General features: G+C 44.1%; 1 non-coding gene across 1 annotated transcript; it reads right to left on the bottom strand.

The window, feature by feature from the left end:
* Positions 1-10,167: 10,167 nt before the first annotated feature.
* On the bottom strand, positions 10,168-10,274 carry LOC122653374. Its single transcript, XR_006331805.1, has one exon. It is a non-coding gene; the product is annotated as a small nucleolar RNA R71 (small nucleolar RNA).
* Between the last annotated feature and the right edge of the window lie 237 nt (positions 10,275-10,511).

The raw sequence follows: 10,511 nt of genomic DNA on the forward strand, positions 1-10,511 counted from the left end.
TATCCCAAAGGTCACTGGGGGAGGTGATGACTTATCGATGGCCATCAAACGGCTAGGCGTGCAGGTGGCAGATGGCTTCAACCGGATCGGGAAACAATTGAATGCCCAAGCTTGGCGTATGGAAGATATCGAGCGAGGAATAGACAACATCAACTTCTTCCTTGGTCGCGGTGGTGATACCAGTGACGACGATTAGCTCCGCTCTTCCTCAACAAAATTCTCAGAAATTATCTTATCAGTTCTCTTGGTCTCTTGCCCCTGAGGGGTAATTTGTGGAACTATTTTCATTTTGCTTTCCTTTAGCTTCTTGCATTTCTTTTCCTCTCTTTTCTTTGATCAAAAGTGTGAAAACTCTGAAACCTTCAAATTTAGTAGGTGTTCATGATGATCTTACATAGTCACTAACAGGTGTTTGGGGCTAGACAGGTGAAATCTGATATTTTAAGTTAGAGAGGACACAGGTATGCCCAAATAGGAATTGATACAATTATAGTTGGGTTAAAATCTGGGTAAGCAGAATAGAATCACAGGCGTCAAATGATGAAGAACACTAATTGCCTCTAGGAAAACAAAATCTTTGGAATAGTGGTATTTAGCGTTTAATATGCATACATATAAAATTAATTCTTGCTTTTAGATCATTGTGGATTGTGGTGGTTAGTTAAATTAATATAATACCGAACATAAATTATAACATATATATATATAACCGCCCAGTATCTATTTAAGACTCAACCAAGCAATTACACAATTATGGCTTAACAGCCTATGTTTTCAAATTCTAGGTTCCAAGTTGTCTATTATCATCTAGATTCTTATTTCCACTCCAATTAGTCTTCTCCCTAAGTCTGCACACAATCACTTATGCTCTTGAGATTTTTAATTTAGAACCTATTTGTGGAGAGTAATTCAAAAGGTTACACTGAACTGTGGTCGATGCAGAGCATCACGCTCTAATACCACTCTGTCACGCCCCTATCCCGATGTAATAAATATTACCATATAGGGGTATGACTAGGACAATTACACATCATCCCAACACCTACCAGGATCACAGATGTAGTGTCCCGAGCCACAGTCCACCCTATCATCACTTTATGATGATAGAAAGGAACGTACCAAAAAGGAATAAATTGTTCCATCACAGAGTTAGCAGAAGCGAAATCAAATTCAAATATATGAAATTATAGAGCATCGGTTCTCTAATGATAATACATAGTACAATATCAATGTTCATAACCATTCAATCTCTCCTAATAAGTAAACATATAGTTTATACATGGTTGTGGAATGAATACAAAAAATTAAATAATAACAAACAACCGCCCCAAGGGCACAAATGCTTGGGTGTACGTCTACATCCAAGTCACAATCATCAACTCCACTTGATCCACATCCATCGGTGCTCGTCAAGAGATTATCTGCACATAACTAAAAGTGATTGTACAACGGGGTTAACTACACTAACTAGTGAGGGAGTAAAGGGGATGCGCATACATCACACAATCAATATCAAATAGAATGATGCATGCTAATATTACATTCATTTTTTGCCTAGCACACAATTCTATCGGTCAAGTATATGCTTCTGTGATAACTCGAAAAACACTAAGAGTCACTTATCCTATCGCCCCAGTGAGACCTCAATTATCACGAAGGGACCTGCGCCAGTAGAAGCCATCATGATCACCCAGTGGCAAAACCTGATAGCCATTACTACCCCTACTTGGCCTCTCCCACCTCCACAGACTGCAGGTGCTAAGACTATCCAACACATAAACCCCTGTTAGCAAAGGTCGTAGCATAAGGGAACAAGCATCCTAGCCGCAAATATACTATATGCAGGGTCCTATCGTCCCGAGAGGTATTCCGGGTGCATCAACGTCCCATTCCATCTAGTACCCGGGTACCAGCACGGCATGACACATACAGATCAGGATGACATACAATAGTTTTCATAATTTAACTAAATTAAATAAATTGGGGTTCCGGTACAGGCACACCCGACACCGTAGCCCAATACATTAGTGAGCATACTATCACATTCACACAGTTCTCAATGGAATAAAATGCAATGCACACCATGCTTATAAGTATATCATACCATGCTTAATATTGTCAATAATATAATAATCAAACCCAACAAAGTCACCCAGAACCCACTCACTAAGCATAGGTGTCACCGGGCGTGATTGGCATGAATCTCTCCAGGCATCAGGTGGCATCCGGCGTGGTTCACATGCATCTCACCATTCCACCAACCTAACATATAAAAGAAAGCATTAAAACAAGTATAGAAGGGTCCCATGCTAGGCCCTAAATGGTTAAAATCAAGTTTCAAAAAAGACAGCACGAACGGACTCACGAGCGGTCTCAGCAGAGGTGAATCCGCCCCCTACTCCGTTCAGGCCAAAGGGTAAAATCAGAGCAAGCGGACCCACGAAGAAACTTCTTAATTGAATCCGTTCGTTGATCTGTTCGACACCTGAGACAACCATAAAAGGGAGTGGATCCATGGGCGGATGTGCTTCTTGGGTCCGCCCCTGTATCCGTTCGATACCTGAGATAGACCCAAGAGCAACAGGCTTCGGGCGGAGGTAAACAGAGTGATTCTGTGCCTTCGTCCGCTCAGGCTATTACGCAGGGTTTGCACTGGGCCGACTAACGGGCGGTACCACGATAGATGGATCTGATCGTTCGTCCGCCGACAGTCTCTTTCGAGATTTCAATGAGTTTCAGCTCCAGCTTGGAGCTTGGAGCTCCTTAGCATCTCAGGGTCATGGAGGGGGTGTCTAAGCCTTCCTAGGGTCACTAGATCCTAGGCTCACCTTATGGATCCAAGAATCTACAAGGTTTGGTCTCAATTGGGGTCCAAGGGTTGGGTTTCCAGTTCCAAAACCAAGGATTGACAGCCATGGTTGAAATTGCAGCACCAAGGGGTTAAAACCAAACCTAGGTCAGCTCCATTAGAGCTCCAACTAGGGGCCGAGCTCTACCTTGAGTCCCAATGGAACTCTAGGTCAGTCCAGGCTTAAGGAAACATCAAAACAAAAGGGAGCAAATGGAGGAGAATCAGGTTTGGGGAGCTTACCTTGGTGAGATCCTCCAATGGAGGAGTAGAGTCCAAGGCTAGGTGAGCCTTCATGCTCTCCTCCCTTCCTTTCCATCTCTTCTCCTTCACCTTCTTCTTCCTTCTTGGTCCCTTCAGCAAGAGAAGGAGATGTGGGGTAGCCAACCATTTTGGCATAGCTCCCATCTTCTTCCCTCTTTCTTCCTCATTCTTCTCCTTTTCTTGTCTCTTCTCCTCCACTGTTTTGGGGAGGGGGAGAGATAAGAGAAATAAAGGTATTCTTTTAGCTTTAAGGGGGTAGAAGGGTCCTTAGGGTGTGTATGGTTAGGGGTCTTAGAATGTAGTTGGGTCTTTAGGGTTTAAAATGGGTTTGAGTTAGGTCTTAGGCTATGTTTGGTCCAAGTCATGGGCCTTAGGTCCAGTTAGGTAGTTAGGGTCTGTTTGGGTAGGGTCCAAGCCTCATTGGACTTACTAGCCCTTTAGGTCTTGTTTGGTTTGGGTTACGATGTATAAAACTCATTATCCACTTGAGTTTGGCCTTGTGGGCCCCACTTCATGGTCCAAACAACCAATCCATGATACGGGTAGGTATTTATACGGTCCAAGGGCTTGATTAAGATGTGTGGGACACTGGTATCTGGGTCCCACAGGAAAATAATCCAAAAAGGCTGATGACAGCACAGGCGGATCCTCGGGCAGATTCAGCTAGAGTGAGTTCGCTCGTGACTCCGGTGCTACTGTCGTGGCCTAAACTTCAAGAAAAGTGGTGGGGCTTTGGCCCACACTTCCAAGTCTTCAAGGGGAATCCTTCTATGGTATTTCCAGTTTAAGGTCATCAGTATTGACCATAGCCATAGGGCATTACCCATTGGGTAAGGTCTGGATTGCCCCTGGGTATAAGGGGATATTTGGGATGCGGGTGTAACAGAACTGCACTCTAGCAATCCGGTATTGAAGTACAGATCTCAAGCGATACTTATTAATAACATGAGTTTGCGATAATTTGTAAAAAACATATGTTTGTGGCAAGGAAGATTGATCACAAGAAATCTGTGAATTTTTATTGCTAGTATTAAAAAGCGACTTTTTTATAGTCGAAATAGAGTGAATTGTATTTTGATTTGTTTCATTAATATCTTCTTGATTTATTTCAGTATTGTACTTGTAAATGTATTTATCAAGAATTTTGTTTGTTGACTCAAGGAAAAGTTGTGCATTGATCCTGGGAATATTAATGATATATAGAAAGAGTATCCCAAATCCCACAAATCTAGAAGCAGTTAATCCATTCACAGACACACACACATCCACCAAAGTACATGAGGCAAAACTCAGAGTGTTGCGGTGATACATCCAAGATTCACCGAACCAGTCAGTGGCTGCTACGTGTCACAAAGCGACCCGCTCTAGAACCAAGGAGAACCAACTGGGGGTCCCACCTGGGAGCGGCCTGCACCCAGGCGCGGCTTACACCCAGGCGGGCCTCACCTAGGCGCGGCCTGCACCCAGGCGTCGGCCTCACCTAGGGCCAGGCCTCACCTAGGCGCCGGCCTCACCTAGGCATGGGCCGCACCCAGGCGCCGGCCTCACCCAGGGGCGGCCTCACCCAGGCGCGCCCTCACCCAAGCGTAGCCTAACACCCAGGCGTGGCCTCTCACCTAGGTGCGGCCTCACCCAGGTGCGGCATCGTGATTGCAGACGTGAGGTAGATGGACACCGAGGCCACTCATCTATGACCCAATCGTGTCACTACAAACTTATGCCACCACCAGGACTATAGGCCACCGCTTAGAAGTCACGTCACCCAGACAGATTCAAGCACCCATGACGTTATCACCATATGCGAGTATCTATCCGCCAAAGATCTTGATACCACTGGGACACTCCCTCCCCCAGGGAGATGGCCAATCAGGATAGAGCCCTGCTACCCAGGGCCTCTATCCACTCAACGGTACACTCGCCATCAAACTGGGACTCTCCATATCATCATACTCCACTATAAAAGGAAAGGTACACCACCCTTAGAGTGGACATCTAAACTCATATTGAATAATTACTATTCATCTATTTGCTCAGGAGATCTAACTTTGGCATCGGAGAGCCCTAGACCGAAACCACACCGGTTCTCTCTGTTGACCCCTTGGTCCATTTGCAGGTGACGGTACTCACAGGATCGTTCGATAATTTCTTGACGCAACAGATTGGTGCCATCTGTGGGAACGACGCTAGCCATTACATCTACTAGCTCGCTTCTATATACATTCAATGGCACGAAGGAAGACTACCACCACCAACAACATGGCGAGGGATGGATCACCACCCCCAGAGTGCTCTCACCGCAGAGCGAATGACCAGGACCATGTCCCTCTGGAGGATGAGATCCCCCTTAATGACCAATTTGTGGTAAACGAGCCCAACAATGACGAGGCAGACGATGTGGTGGTGGAGGTGATACCTGACCCTAATGCACCAGCTATTGTGGGTCAGATCAATGACCTACAGCGATAGATCCTCTATGAATAACGACTCTTTCGAGAATACTTGACACAGGGTGCGACGTCTCATAGCCAAAGGATGTCGCCGTTAGTAAGGGTGGAGTCCGTACCTCGACAAGAGCCAAACCCTAGGAGATCATCTCCCAGGGGTGGGGGATTAGAGAGACTTGCGCAATGGGCAACCCCCACTCCGCAGCGGGGGGAGCCTTCCCAGCGTCCCAGGAGAACAAGAGACTGCCCACCATGGTCAGACAATGGGAGGATACCAATACCCAGGGCGAGGGTGCCTAGCCTGGAGAGATCGGTCCGAAGGTCTGTGTTCGACGGACGACTTGAAGAAGGTCACATACCACGACAAAGCCGGACCTACAGAGAGGAAAGCCCCTCACCTTCGCGACAGGGTTCATCACGGCGTGACCATTCACCATCCTGCCAACACTCAAGGCGGGAGGGGACATCCAGGAGAGAGCATGAACGAGGTCGCAGTGAACGTCCTGTCAGGAGTGAGGGAGAGACACGGGACAAGGAGCTCGATCGAAGACTCCGTGACCTAGATGAGAAGCTGGAAGGGCTGAAGAAGCAGACCAAAGGCGAGACACATTCCATACCTGGACAACACCCATTCTTGATAAAGATCATGTCAGCCACGCTACCTTCCAGGTTTCGACTACCCACCTTAGAACTTTACAGTGGTACCACGGACCCTAATGACCACATCAACTACTTTAATGGCATGATGACACTGTATGGTGGCTCGGACGTGGTCTCCTGTCGGGCATTCCCTGCATCCCTTAAGGGAGCAACCACATCATGGTTCTCCAAGCTACGACCGAGATCTATAGGCTCGTTCGTGGAGCTATGCGAACAGTTCATCACCCGCTTCCAGAGCAGTGTCAAGCAGAAGAAGACCACCATCAATCTACTGAACGTGGTACAGAACCCTGGGGAATCTCTTAGGGAGTATGTTAGCAGGTTCACCAAGGAGTCCCTGGAGGTTCGAGACTTGGATGACCAGACACAGCATGCAGCCCTAGCAGGAGGTATCAGGGACCTGGACCTGATCAAGGACCTAGCACGACATGAGACCTGGACTATGAAAGAGCTCCTGGAGTGGTGCAATGAGTTTGCAAATATGGCTGAGGTACTACAAGCTAGAACGAAGATAATCGAGGCCAAGCCGTAGGACAACAAGAGGTTAACACCTAATGACCGTAAAGAAAGTAAGAGGTCGAGGACAGAGCGCCGACAAGAGAAGGGTGACCGCCCATCTGGGAGGACTGATCGTCGCCCAGAGAGAAGTGAGAGGGCAAGCAGCCCTGAGTTCACACCACTGAACACCACCAGGTCCCAGATCCTCATGCAGATCCAAGATCGTGACCTACTCCATTGGCCACGACCTATGCTAGCAGGACCAGAGAAGCAAAACCCTAACAAGTACTGTCTCTTCCACAAAGAGAATGGGCATGACACAGAGGAGTGCTATCAATTGAAGAAAGAGATAGAACAACTTGTAAGAGCAGGAAGCTTGAACAAGTATGTGAAGGGGAGACGTGACAACCGCTCAGGCCAAGGAGGCAGAGGTCGTGACGGAGACAAAGTAGAACCGAGAAGAGAAGAAAGAAGAACAGATCAAGAGAGAGACTGCCCAGAAGAGCGGAGAGATGCAACAGAGTCTAGTGGTACCAAGGGACCTCCCATCCTCACCATACTTGGAGGACCAGGGCAAGAGTCCACTAGAAAAGCTAAAGCCCATGTCAGGTTCATGGGAGTGGCAGAGAAGCCAAACAAGATAGCCAAGACCGAGACGGTAATCTCCTTCTCAGATGAAGACCTAGAAGGACTAAGCTTCCCACATGAGGATTGATGAGCACATTTATGTGTGAAATCTTAGGGCATAAAGCATACATTTTACCACATTGGACAGAGTTACTCGGTGCTTTCTTGTGCTTTTCAGGGTTTAGGTGAATTATTGTGAAAATGGAGGAGATGATGCTAAGGAGATCTTTTTAAGCTTTTTTGAGGTGTTAATAGTATAGATGCATAGCCCATCGAGTCAGGTTCGCAACGGTTCAAACGACACTTGATTCCGAGTTGAAACGAAGAAGTTATGGCTGTTTCCGTAACGACGCGCGAAAATGGTGTACAGGGGTTTATTTATAATTATTGACAGTCGGACAGGGACAAAGTGAAGCGGAAGTTTGGATTCTAGGGGCCTTAACAAAATTATCAGAAGTTACTTTACTGTACCCGAAAGATTCTATTTGGAAGGCTCTGGACAGTCCAACTTCAACTTGAGATATCTTGGGCTCCCCAACTCCGAATTGGACGAAATTTGGGTCTATTTTGGGTGATTTTTCACAAGGAACACAATGGTGGGGCCTATATAAGCACCCCATTCTCCACGTTTTTTAAAGGACAGAATGGATATTTTATTTATTCATGAAGGAATCCTAGTCATCACCCTTACTCTCTCTCTCCTCCAACTTCTCAAGGGCATTTCTAGAATTCTACTTGGATAGATTTATATTTTCTCATCTATGGAAGGTTGAAAAATCAAAGATGCTTTGATTTTATTGCTTGGAGAAGATATCTACAAAGAAAAGGAAGCACTTGTTAGAATTGGAAGTTTATTTTTCTAGAAATAGAAGGTCTATATAAACAATCTTCTCTTCTTCTTCTTTCTTTTTTTTTTCTTTTTTCTTAGGATTCAAGGCATTGTAAAAGAGGAAAGAGAAGAGAATATTCTCTTTTCTTAGGGAATATTTCTCCTACACTTCCATCTTCTCTCTTCTCCTCTCTTCCACCTATAAATACCCCCTACCTCTCTTGTAAAAATGGCCCATTCACTTAGTGAAAATTCTTCTCTTCTTCTCCTTCTAATTTATGATTTTTGGCTTTTCTAAGTTCTAATTTGCTTTTATGATTTTTAGTTAATGGTTATAATAGGTTTAGTTTATGCTTTAATTTCAATTTAAGTCTTCAATTGGGTTGTAATTTCTTAATTCTAATTTAGGTTTTAAGCCTTCTAATCTAAGTTCTTTAGTTGATGACAAGACTTGAAGATTTAGAAGAGGAGGCCATTGTAAGTTTATGCAAGTATTCAAGCTTTTCAATTACATTCATGCAAGCACATCTAGGTTTTACTATCTAAACTCTCAATCTCATTCTCTATCTCCTCTATCTCTCTCTATCTTCTTCTTCTTCCCCCTCTATTTCTTTTATTTTAATTTTATAAGGTTGTGGTTTATGGATGCATTTTTATTCCCTTATTGCTTTTTATATGGTTAGTATGTGTGGCTGCATTTTTATTCCTTTCACTTCGCTTTAGTTTGATAGGTTAGATGTTCATGTGTTAGGACGCCGATTTAATCCCTTAATTTTATTAGATGTTTATGAGTTAGGATGCATTGATTTTCGTTAGTTTAATTAATTTAATTTAACACTTTAATTTGGTTCACTTTGCATTACTTTTAAGTTAGTTAAATAGAGTGGCGTATATCTCTTCGTGTTCGACCCGTAGCTACGATTGACCCATACGCTTACGATTTTATTTTCACTCAAACAAATTTTTGGCGCCGTTGCTAGGGAGATTATTGTCTATTTTATTTATCTGATTTTTAAGTAGTTCGTAGTGTTTTAGTTTATTATTTTCTCTTTTTTTTTTTTTGAAAAAAAAAAATCAGTTTTTGAAAACCTCTTCTTGTTTCTTTTCTATTTCAAATAGTGTGCGCCCAATCTAAAGTCCTTCATATGTTTCAACCCTCCATCTTTTGGTGTCCCTCATAGGATTAAGTTACCTATGACGCTACATCTTGACTTGGTTGGGTGGATTGACATGTGACTTATCTTTGGAGGTGACCACTCTTGATAACAAGAAAGCGACATAGTGAGAGTGTTGGAAACATAAACGTATAGTAGACCTCCATTCTACATCAGAATCCATATTGGAGTCGCACGTAGGTGGCTATAGAAGACTATACGAGTTCCCTTGCTGTCAACCTATATGGCATCCCTACAGCTTTTGAACCATTGTTTCGCTTTTTGAGGGATAGAGATGCACTATCTACCTTGGGCTCCCTCTTGATTCTAGTTTTTTTTTTTTTTAAGTGTTTTATTTTTCTTTAATTTTTCTAAAGGAGACCTCATATCTGTTTAGATGGCTAAGGTGTGGACTCGTGATTCAAGTAATCGTCTTATTAGAAGACCACCTTCTCTACCACCTTTGACCATGGTGACCAACAACCTAAGACTCTTAAGGATAGGTTTTACCCCACCAGGGCTGCACAACCCTCATGCATTAGTCTGCCTGTTGTTACAGGGAATAACTATGAACTCAAGACCAACTTCATCAGCATGCTACCCCATTTCTATGGGATGGCTAATGAGGATGCATATCTCTTCCTTAGGGAATTTGAGGAGGTCTGTGTTCTAATTAAGGTCCAGAATTTGACTGATGATGCAGTTAGGCTTAGGTTTATACCCTTTGCCCTGAAAGACCAAGCCAAGAAGTGGCTCTATGGACTGCCAACAAACTCCATTAATACATGGGATGAGTTCACCATTGTCTTTTTGAGAAAATTCTTCCCTCTTCACAAGACCAATAAGCTTAAAAGTGACATCCTCCATTTCAGGCAGAAACCACATGAGTCCTTTTCTAAATTCATGGAAAGATTCAAGGACCTCCTCTTAGAATGCCCTCACCATGGTTTTGACTTGTGGCAGCTATGCCAAATTATTTATGAGGGTATTGATTATCAGACCAAGCAACTTGTAGAGTCTATGTGTCCAGCATGTTCTGAGGAGAATGATGCATGAACATTCTTAACCAACTTGGATGATAAGACTAGGGAATGGAAATCTTCCCAAGAGGCTAAAAGGACTACTGAGGGGTATCTCATTGAGGGTATGCCAGCCAAAGAGGCCAAACTTGACAGCCTCATAAAATG

The sequence above is a fragment of the Telopea speciosissima genome, chromosome 2 (genome assembly GCF_018873765.1).
Source record: "Telopea speciosissima isolate NSW1024214 ecotype Mountain lineage chromosome 2, Tspe_v1, whole genome shotgun sequence".
Classification (NCBI taxonomy): Eukaryota; Viridiplantae; Streptophyta; class Magnoliopsida; order Proteales; family Proteaceae; genus Telopea; species Telopea speciosissima.